Source organism: Symphodus melops (assembly GCF_947650265.1).
Source record: "Symphodus melops genome assembly, chromosome: 3".
Taxonomy (NCBI): Eukaryota; Metazoa; Chordata; class Actinopteri; order Labriformes; family Labridae; genus Symphodus; species Symphodus melops.
In genome coordinates, this window is record NC_136693.1 from 24022593 (window position 1) to 24034095 (window position 11503).

General features: G+C 41.0%; 1 long non-coding RNA gene across 1 annotated transcript; it reads right to left on the minus strand.

Annotated features, from left to right (window-relative positions):
- Nucleotides 1-509: 509 nt before the first annotated feature.
- On the minus strand, nt 510-5348 carry LOC306821010. The gene is made up of 2 exons (XR_013778742.1): nt 5290-5348; nt 510-1144 (listed from the first exon to the last, which is right to left on the minus strand). It is a non-coding gene; the product is annotated as an uncharacterized lncRNA (long non-coding RNA).
- Nucleotides 5349-11503: the final 6155 nt, after the last annotated feature.

The following is an 11503-nucleotide window of genomic DNA, read 5'->3' on the forward strand; positions in this document are numbered from 1 at the left end:
TTTTTTTTACAATGACCCACTGTGGCTACAAGAGAGTACTGCAACTCTCAATTTTCACATAATTATGCTGTGCAGTTGTCTGCAGCCATTCTAGTCAATCGAGTTTCCGCAGTGAGCGGTGCAATCCATCTCTAGTGCGTGCCAGCAGCGCCATTTCACTTTGGTCAGTTTCAAAAACGCTGCATGTCTATTTTTGACGGTGCAACCTGCAGTGTCATCTGACGGAGCAGGTCCCAAGTTCCCTAGTGATGCAGCGACGCATCGTCTCTTTCATGAGGACCCACTAATGGGTTTCTCAATAAAGTGGCCAAGCTAACCGACATCTCTTGTGGCTTATACATTTCGAATATGCAAGAACCTAAACACAAAAAAACCTCAGAAAACCCCAATTCAATATTACTATCTTTAATAACTGCAACTGCTACACCATCAGTGTTAGGGCCTCTGGCCACTAACAACACTTTTTGTCACGAACGAGCAGACAGGAAACAGGGAGAGGAGGACCCAAGTGCAGGATAAAAATTTATTAACAAAAGACAAAACAAAAACTTACTGAAAAACTAAATCCAAAACGTCTCGAAAACCAAAAACCAAAAATCCAAAAACCAGGAGGAGAAAACACAGGGAGCAGGGAGATGAAACACATTCCAGGACGACAGACCACGAGACATTGACAATACAATGACACCACAAGAAACAGAGGCAAACACAGAGACTAAATAGACAGGGGTAATCAGACGCAGGTGAGACTAACGAGACAGGTGAGGAACATCAGGGTAATCACAAAGGCGGGAAACACAAGGAACAAAGAACACAAGACCAGAACACTGAGGACAAGTACAAAGTAAAACCCAACACTGAAACCACCAAAACCAGATATACAAAATAAAACAGGAAACACTAAAGACTAGACTTAAAAACATTAAACACCAAACTAAGAAACTGAAAACACAAGTAACAGGAAAACAAGCCTACAGACAACATAGAAGAACACAAGGACACAGGGAAACACACTAAGGACTAAAGTTAACCACAAGACTAAGAAACATTAAAGCACACAAGGGAAAACAATCAACACTAGGAAACAAGTACACTAAGGACAGAATGAAACTAGAAGAACCAGAAACAAAACCAAACCATGACACTTTTAGCACTGACAGTGGCCATTTTCTGTACAAAACAAATGTAATTCAGTGTTGTCAGGACTCAGAGTCCTAAGTGTAAATGTCTGAGATGTTGTTTTTTTACGCTGCGCACTATGTTGTAAGTAGTTAAACTTTTACAACACTGCATTTTTTTCGTCTGTAAACAGACATTTGCTTTAATCCAACCTGTTGGGAATAAAGCCATATATACACTTTGTTAGGTTCTTGCTTTGACATTATATCCTGATCTTTACAAAATTAGGGCATGGGTTGGGTTTCCACGGGCATGGATTTTATAAAGTATCGATAACCCGGCACAACTAAATTGGACAGTGTAAACCACACTGGACTTTATTCAAACTCTCAAACACCATATTGTGTGTATTCAAGATGTAATGGCTGTCAAGGCTAATCCTTCATCTTCAGAAGAACATGAAACCAAAGTATCACAATATGTCTGTAACTGTAACCCCCAGATCTCTTCTGAACAACTCTGAGTGCATTAATAGAGCTTCAACTGTAGAGACACTAACAGCGCAATCATAATTTAAGTGATGCAGAAACAAAAACCAACAGCCGAATTGATAAAATAATTTATTAACAAAAAATGAGACCTTAGAATTTTGTGAGCATGCTGAACTTACTGATGGTTCAAGAAGTACGGTGGATGGTGCATAATGATGCATTAGGATGCTTTAATCTCTCCACATTTATTGTGCAGTTTCCTGTCCACACAAAGAGGATTTCTGTCAGAGAGATGTGTTGTCCACATGTAAAAACGCTCTCTGCCCACCCTCTGCTGTTTATTCCAGCTGGTGTTGTGTTACTTTGACCCCACAGACAGTCACTGTCAGGTCACATTTATTCACAAAATGCTTTTAACAGCTCTGCTGCCACGTGACACGCAGGGACCGAAGGATACAGAAGTGATAAACAAAAACTACCCGTGGTTTAGCGTGCTGGAGGGAGTCAGAGTGAGCGGAAAGTGATCCACTGGTTGGGGATGTTTTTTTCCGAAGGTCAGCCCTGCAGCGGAAATGCATCATAGACACCGGAGCTCGAATTAAGTCATACATAGACCATCAGTCGGCTCCTCATATCAACATTATTAACATGATTGTTATGAGGAAAGCAGGTCAGTGCTCAACCATCCTTGTTGAGCGTGCTTCAATCCTGAGGATCACCAACAGTGCACAGGCTCATAAGGGTCAGAGGTCACAGAGGTAGCACTCTGACACACTACACACAGAATGTGAGATCCTTTCTGCAGAAAGGCTTGCTCTGTTTAATCCACTGACTAGGCCATAATAAATGTAGCTTTACATTATTCAGATCAGCAAAACATTGAGGATTTTGAGAAACACACCAGGTCCTTTTTGGTCACTTTTTAATGATGTGTATGAGTCACATATTTCGTCTTCTTGTGATGAAAAAAGTCAGAAATTAAACATTAAAATCTACCAAAATTAGATGATTAAATAATAATGTTCATTTAGCAGATAGAGACATACAGTACGTTTATATATAATTTCCAAAAGTTTTGGATTTTGATCTGATGTCAAAATTCAGTGTCAATATTAAAAGAACTGTCCCTCACCAGGGAAGTTAATAGTCTAGCAACATACAACTACCAGATGCTTGCAGCTCTATATTAACTCTTACACTAAAGCCATGTCTCAATTGATCACTTTAGACGAGATTCGAAGTTTTCAAAGTGATCATTCAAAAGCAATGAGTGTAATCCAATGATGATTTCCATTATTATCCAACATGATGTTATTTAAAGAGGGCATTTATTAGAATTTTTAATTATGTGGTAGTTATCTTATCACTAAACTTGTGTCTCTATGTTGGACAGTTTACTTTTGACAGGTAAGAGTAAGACCAGGCATGAAAAGTTTTGTTTAGCTTGGAAAGATGCATAGTTGAACAATACAGAATAATGCCAATATTACAGCAACATGGAGATTTAAAGCAAGTCAGGCCTGGATTTTGACACCTGGATGTCAGCAGCTAATACTGAGATTATGGGACTAATGAGCCCTCTTGCCCTCACTGAACTAGCTGTTAATCCCTTTGCTACTGTTTAACATCACTCCCTGTCATCAAACTTTGACACTGTGTCCATCAAGAACCCTCTGCCCTGTGCTTGACATGTCAAATCTCCCAGCGGTCTGAATACCTGTGCTTATGCTCAACAGTAGCAGATGGGGAGCTAGCTTGGCAGAGCTAACTGTCAACCAGATACCAAAGCTGTGTGGGTTTTCTGCATTTTATGTGAAGTCTCATATCTGGTTGTTCTGTTGTTTTTGAGTTGTTTTCCTACCTTGGAACAAGTACTTTTTGATGGTTTTGTGTGAAATAAAATAAATAAGTACTGCGATGGATTGAAAACAGCTTATGGTTCTGAAAGAGGAAACTTTTTTGCCTTCCCCCCCATCAGAGTGATACAAAAAGCTTAACAACATGGAGAAATCGATGATAGACGGCATGATGAGAAGAACAGAAAAAAGTGGTCACCATTATGCTTTTATCCAGAATCAATAGATATATCAGTAATGTCTGACTAAAAATGATAGATGTTTAGTGGAATATAACTGTGTTTCCTCAAAAATCCTCCAAAGTTTCAAACTTCATCTTTTATCCTTCAAACTCCTCCTACAAATAAAAATGAAACACAGTAAATCTACATTCTCCAGAAGAACCCACAGAGTTGTTTTAATCTAACACCTCTGTGTGAAGACATCCATCATCCAACTGAAGTCTTTTAGGATAAATCTGTTTTATGATGTGACAGTGCAGCTGTGTCGTGGAAGAAACATCCTTAAGGCTTGTTTAAAATTCATCAGCTTTTGATACAAAGCGGAGAAGGTAAGGCCTGTGTTTAACCACATCCAGATCAAAGAGAATGTGATCCATGAGGCTGTAAAGTGGAAAACATGTAACTTGGGATACTGTGATCACATTTCATTTGTCAAATAAACCTTATCATCTGGTGTTTTAAAGCAGTCACACCAACTCTATAAGGCTGGAACATATGTGAACATATGAAAGTCGGAATCCTGGAGATGCACAAGGGGCAGCTAACAGGGACAGCCAGGGATAATCACAGGTCCTGGTAGGTACCAGATGAACTAGAGTGATCAGATCATGGGTACTGTGCCTGCTGTTGAAATGACACAACATATTTAGGTGCAAGTTTGTATGATGGTGAATCAAATTGTGATTTGGTGTTCATCTGAAAGTTTACATTTTTGCAGGGCTTCTTATGGAGGATATGAATTTTATGATGCTATGGAGGATTTTTTCCATGAAATACAAGAACAATCAATAAAAAATGTGTGGGAGTTTTTCATGTGTTTTGGACACAGCAAGAATACAGGGCCGGCTGTGGATCAGTTGGTAGAGTAAGTCGTTTCTCAACCCGAAGGTCTGAGTTCGATCCTGCAATCACCTATCCAATGTGTCCTTGGAGAAGACACTCAATCCCGCTGTTTGTTTGAGGCTTTGGCATGCATATGAATGGGTTTTGTTGCTTCTGATGGTCACTTTCGATAGTAAACTCTGCCATCAGTATGCTGTGAATTGTTGAATGGATATATGTGACCTGACCTACCTAAAAGCACTGTGAGTAGTTAGAGTGCAAAAGTCAAAACAATTGCAATGCCTGAAAAGTGCTGTGAATAAAGGAAATGTGCTGCTAAAAGGATGAAACACTGCATTGACATTAAACATGTTGCAAATACAAACGATACAAAGTCAAAAAGACAATCAGAAAACAACTGCATTAAAAACCCAAGTTGCAAATCCAGTGTTAAATACATACAATCCTGGCCTGCAGGTGGCGCTCTGTGGAAAACATTTTCCTATTAACAGTCAAGGTTCAAGGTTCAAGGTTCTTTATTTGTCAATTCCAAAATATGTCAGACATACAGTGAAATCGAAATTACGTTTCCCCCCTCCCCACGGTGCAATATAGATAAAAAAGGTACGGTAAATAAAATAAAACAAGGTAAAAAAGATAAATAATATTTACATTAATAAACCTAAATGTGCAAAAGTACTAAGTTAAATAAAATGGAGTATAAAACAAGATTATAAGAAAAGTGAAACTTGTGCATGCGTGCAATGTGCGATAAGTGACCAGGGTTCTGTTTCAATGTTCAAACAGGAGGAGGTTCCAATGTTCAGTGTTCATGGGGGCAGAGGGGAGGGAAGGGAAGGGAGAGAGTTCAGCTTCCTGACAGCTTGGTGGAAGAAACGGTTTCTCAGTCTGGTAGAGCCGGCCCGCAAGCTGCGGTACCGTCTCCCCGATGGCAGGAGGCTGAAGAGGCTGTGTGAGGGGTGGGTGGGGTCACTCACAATGCGGGTTGCTTTGCAGGTGAGGCGGGTGCCGTAGAGGTCCAGAAGAGAGGGGAGTGGGACACCGATGATCCGTTCAGCCGCCTTCACGGTGCGCTGCAGGGTCTTGTGGTTGGCAGCAGTGCAACTCCCCAGCCACACAGTGATGCAGCTGGTCAGGATGCTCTCGATGGTGCCTCTGTAGAAGGAGCACAGGATGGGTGGGGGTGCTTGTGCTCTCTTCAGCTTACGGAGGAAGTAGAGGCGCTGCTGGGACTTCTTGGCCAGTGATGTGGCTGTCCAGGAGAGATCCTCACTGATGTGGACCCCCAGGAACTTGGTGCTGCTCACTCTCTCCACAGCAGCACCGTCGATGGTCAGGGGGAGTCAAGAGTGGGTGAGACCACATTCTGAATGTTTTGTTTGGATGGGGAACGAGAGCTAGCGACAGGGCTAACTAATTTGCTTAGAGTTGCTAACATAAAACACTTTACTCGACTCCAGTCATTTGGGCTTTACAGCATCAGGAGATTAGAGTTAAAAGGCACACAAGGGGAGATGTGACTGGCCTTGGTACCTCTGGGAATTGGATTTACAGCTGTAAAAATCCCAGTTTAAGTTGTTGTGCCCTCCAGTCAGACCCACAGACAGTGTGTGTGTGTTTGTATCTAAGTTTGACATGTCTTCTACAAGCGTGTTGGTCCGCTCTGGCAGCCTCTTATTCTGCTGCCACCCTGTAAGCTTCCCTTCTCCTGCATTGTGTCTGACAAAAAACATGACTCCCTGAAGCTGCATCACTTTCATCTGAACCTCAGTGTCTGATAAGGAAAAACCAGAGGAATATAAAACTGCCTGCTCCTTGCCTGCTGATCTTACCGTGCCAACATCAAATCACCACACAAAATCAATGTCAACTGTCAATACAGCTTTCACCTGCGTTTCAAGACAATGTGCATTACAGGAAACATGGATTAAAAACGGGTAATGTAATGTGTAGTTACACTCCTTTAATGAATGAACAATTGTCCTTTAATGAATGAAACTTAATAAAACTGTTATCAGAATAGTGGTCACAAAGTCTATCTCTCTCAAACTGTTTTTTTTGTTATTACACATTGCTGGTCATTACCTTGCAGCCACATTTAACTTGCCCATTTTTTGTTTGCTAGCATGTGCATTTTGATTGTGTTACACAGTGCACAATATAATATTTTCATGTCATTTTTTGTTCAAACTCATCCCAAAATGTTCATGTCCCAGAGCACTGTGAGCCATGAGAACCAAAATGCAAACGTTAAATTCATATTTCATATTTCTAAACTTCAATGTTGTCTTGGTTCTTATTACATTTTTTGTGTGAAGATAAAGATTATTTACCACAGTGGACAATTCAAATTCAAAAGAAGTTTCTCCTGTTATCCTTATTACCTTCTTACATCTTAATCTTTTAGCAGGTTTACATTTGTGAATGTAAGCGTGAGTATATAAACAGTTAATGCTAATGGTAACATCAATATTCTTATGGGGCATCAAACTAAGTAGGTGTTTGATGAAGTGAAATGTTGGTAAAATGCATTTTGAAATAAACGAAAAAGACAGAAAGCTAGTATAGACAATTATAAAAGGAAGAAATTAAACAATCTCAAACATATTGTACGTAGAAGCCTGTACTGTGTTGGGCGAACCTAAAGAAGCTATAGGCGAAACACGTTACCTCACAATAAAATACAGAAAAGTTATTTTCAGTATGCCCCAGAGTTTTGATTTATGTTTGAAAATGGGTTTGTGACATCACAAACCCATGATGTCACTGATCCAAGCCCATTGGCTCGTTGTAGCACGCACACGCTCCCCTCGGACTAACTGTGGTATTCCCAATCTGATTGACCTACTACGAGACAACAGATCAGCTGACCAATCAGATCAGACTTGGCACACGTGGGACCCTGCTCATTTTTATTTTTTCTCTATTCGTGGGGGATTCTGAGTGTTAGAAATACAGGCAGATGAGAGAGCCTGCATGGAATGGCAGTACATGAAAACACGAGTCCCAAAAAGGGCATAATCCTTAATACAAATTGGCCTAGGTTTATTTTCTCCTATTTTATTAGATACATTAACAAGGGAGTTATTCTGTCAAGCGCTAACTAGTTTGAAATGTTTAATGCAGCAACATGCCATCATTAAATGGGTTTAAGGATGTTTCATACACAGACAACTGAGCTATAAAGTAAAAATAATCCTGTTTTCCTCCTTGTCTAGTTTTATACAAATCAGTTCCTTCTCAGAGTATGCGAACAAAAACCAAAGCTGGGATGTCAGGAGGTAAAGCTCTTGTTGCAACTTTGATACAATTGATACAGCTTTTCCAAAATCATTTAATATTCACATTTTAAAAGGACATTTAAAACATTAAGGCACAAGATGAGTCAGAGATCTTGGTTAAAGTTAATAACCAAGATCTCTGACTCATCTTGTGCCTTATCTTCCTGTCATTAAATTGCTTAATTAATAGACAACTCTACTTTTTATTCAAAATCCTGACAGGTTCCATCAACAGTGTCACATGTAGTTCAGTGATAGTAAATCTGTGTGCAGGAATGTCAGTGAGAGCCGCTGAATCGGCCCCCGTCACCCACTTTAAGATCATAACAACACTAATGGTAAAGGTGATCCAGTGAAGGCTTTTGGCCTCTGCTGACTATTGAGGCCTGAAATTAAATGCACTCCATTTGGCAATAAATTCCACAGTATGTACTGTGATTTGCTTCTCTATATAGCCATCAATGATTAATGCATGTGGAAAAATCAAGATACAGACAAGCAGCTTAAATGTGACTGTGTGCAAAGAGGGACATTTCATCCAGCCCTATGCAAAAACCTTTTTTTTTTTAAAAGGTGGTCAAAACTTTTATTTCTGCTGTCATAATGGACATTGCAACATGGCTGTTGATGATTACTTATACTGTGTTTCAGTTGAAGTGGGAAATTCCAAGTTTCCAGTTGGAAGTGTCCACTGGAACGTCCCCTAAAGTTGTAATTACTAGTCGGAAAGTTGGAGGAACTCTGAGTAGACCGATGTGGTCAGATGTAACACTCGGACCACCACTGGGCTCTCTGGACACGTCAGCCCCCACTCCGACCACTATTCACTGACAATCATTAAAACAGCTTAATTAAACTAGTTTTCTGAGTACTGCTTTTGGGTCCAATCCAGAAGAGATCAAAACATAGTCAATTGAGGATCACCAATAAATCCAATGATTAGCAAAAACCTCACAATTGTTCAATTTTTCAGTACTGTACCAAAACACCAAGTCAAATTCCTTGCGTGTATAAATGTACTCATCAATAAAAACGGTTATGAGCATGTCTATGGACTGTTGGGGTGGGGGATGTACTACTAAAGTAGTCACAATCGCTAATGCTCATATGCTGCCTCTCCATTCAGGCTCTCTCATCTGCCTGTGTTTCTAACTTTCAGAATCCGAGAAAAAAAAATCCAGCAGGGTCCCATGTGTGCCATGTCTGATCTGATTGATCGGCCGAATTGCTCTCTTGTAATTGGTCAGTTGTTTGGCTTTGTTCTTGGATATGTCCTTTCCCTTGCGACAACGAACCAATGGGCTTGGATCAGTCACATCATGGGTTTGTGAGGTCAGAAATACATTTATAACACGGACCGAGCATTACATGCGGCTATTGCTACTTCTTATGCGTACAGAAGAGGTAGGAAAAGCTGCATTTGCAGACTTCAAATTTTTGCACATAGATGTGCCTCAACAGCGCACAATACACCTGGAAAACACACTAAAGAGCATATAAAACCAGAAAAAGCATAATATGGGACATTTCCTGTCTTCATATATTGGGCTTCCTGTTGTGTAAGTTCATTTAGTCCTTATTGGTTGAGAAGGTTTCTAACTAAAGGAAATGAACCAGAAGTGTTTTAGTGCCAGCCACGAAAAGAGCAGTTTAAATTTTCTAAATGAACGTCTTTATTATCTCCTTTTAACAAACAGATGAAACAGATTAGTGTAAAATGAAATCAGTATAAAGTTTGATAAGATTTCTGTTGTTTTGATAACATTCAAGTTAGCTTCGAGCTGGAAAATGATTGTTGGTTTACCAATCATAATTAAGATGAAGAAGGAAGATGGAGAAAATATCTATCTTGTCACGACTGCGGGCAGAAAACATGGAGGAGGACCCATGAGCAGAAAAAAGAAGTGATTTATTTAAACTAAAATACCAGGACAAGAACAAGCAAAAACTTACTCAAACAATAATCCAAAATATCCAAAATCCATAATGAGAAAAACAAAGTAAATCCAGGGAGCAGAAATGACAGACTCAGACCGTTCATGACAAACTACAAAAGACAAACTGAGACTGGTTGACTGGAGACAAACTGGAGACTGGTGAGACTAATCAGACAGGTGAGGACAATCAGGGCAATCAAGACAGGAGGGAAACAGAGAGCAAAGAACACAAGACCAGAACACTGATGACAACTACAAAGTAAAACCTGACACCGAAAACGCAAACTAAACCAGATACTACAAAATAAAACAGGAAACACTAAAGGATAGACTAAGAAACATTAAACACCAAACCAAGAACCTTAAAACACAAGTAACACAGGAAACAAGCTTACAGACAACATAGGTTTCAACACAACAACAACACATGGATACAAGGAAACACACTAATGACTAAAGTAAACCACACTAGGAATCATACATACACAGAACACGAGGGAAAGAATGAAAACTAAAACAAGATGAAATACAGAAACAAAACCAAACCATGACAAATCTGTGCCACAGGAATGTGTTAATTTGCAGTTCAAAGTGTTTCACACATAACTTGTGAGATAAAACAAAGCATTGTAGCCTGTAATAAATTTAAAAGACAGTTTTATTACAGACCAATCACAGAACAGTGGGCGGGACCTCACAGCCAGAATCGAACATTAACATCAGCCATACTGCTTTGTTGGAGGCTACTGTATGCTACTCGTCTCTGTGGAAAAAACTGATAAGAACCAAGAACAAGAAAGAGGATGTTTCAACTTCAAACGTTAGTTACGTACTGTAACTCCAGATTCTATGAGTATAGGCGCAGCCCTCTAAGGCTATCGCTATTGGGTTTATCCCTCGCGCGCATGCGCAGCACTGAAAGAGTTGTAGTCCACGCCCACCCACGAGGTGGGCCCCCTCCCACAGTCAACCTGCCGGTATATAAGCGGCTGGGACCGTGTGTTCTGTTCCCCAATAAAGGGCTTTTCTTCAGCCGTCCACGGAGTCAGTGGGGCCCACTGCTTAGAGGGCTGCGCCTATACTCATAGAATCTGGAGTTACAGTACGTAACTAACATTCTATTTCGTATAGGCTTCGCCCTCTAAGGCTATCGCTATTGGGTTAGAGGCGAAGCAGGATGTAGTCAATGCCACACTGGGTCTGGAAGGTACCACAAGCACAACATACACCCCGAATAACCGTTTTTCACCTGACAGCATCAGGGGAAAAAACGGAACATCCCATTCTCACGCAGACAGAGTGCTGAGTACTGAGTGAGACATTGAGAAACGGGAGGCATCCCGTAGATAAAAACGCACAAAAGAGCACGGAGAGGACCACGAAGCTGCAGTGCAGATGTCGTCCACCGTTATGGCCCTGTGCAGGGCAGCCGAGGAAACATCTCCCCTGGTGGAGTGCGCCCGAATGCCCGCCGGAGGCTCAGCTCCTGGGGCAATATAAGCCTGTGTGATGGCATCACACAGCCAGTGTGACAGCCACTGTGTTGACAGGGAACTGCCGTTCTCCCGGATCCTGAGGCAGGACGGAGCCACGGAGAGAGCTGACAACTCACTGACCCTTTTTGCTGACGTCAGGGCTAAAAGGAAAACCGTTTTAGCCGACAGAAAACGCAGGGGAATCTGATCCAAGGGCTCAAACAGAGCCACAACCAGTGCGCGTAGCACTAGCGCCAAGTCCCATTGCTGGGTCAGGCTG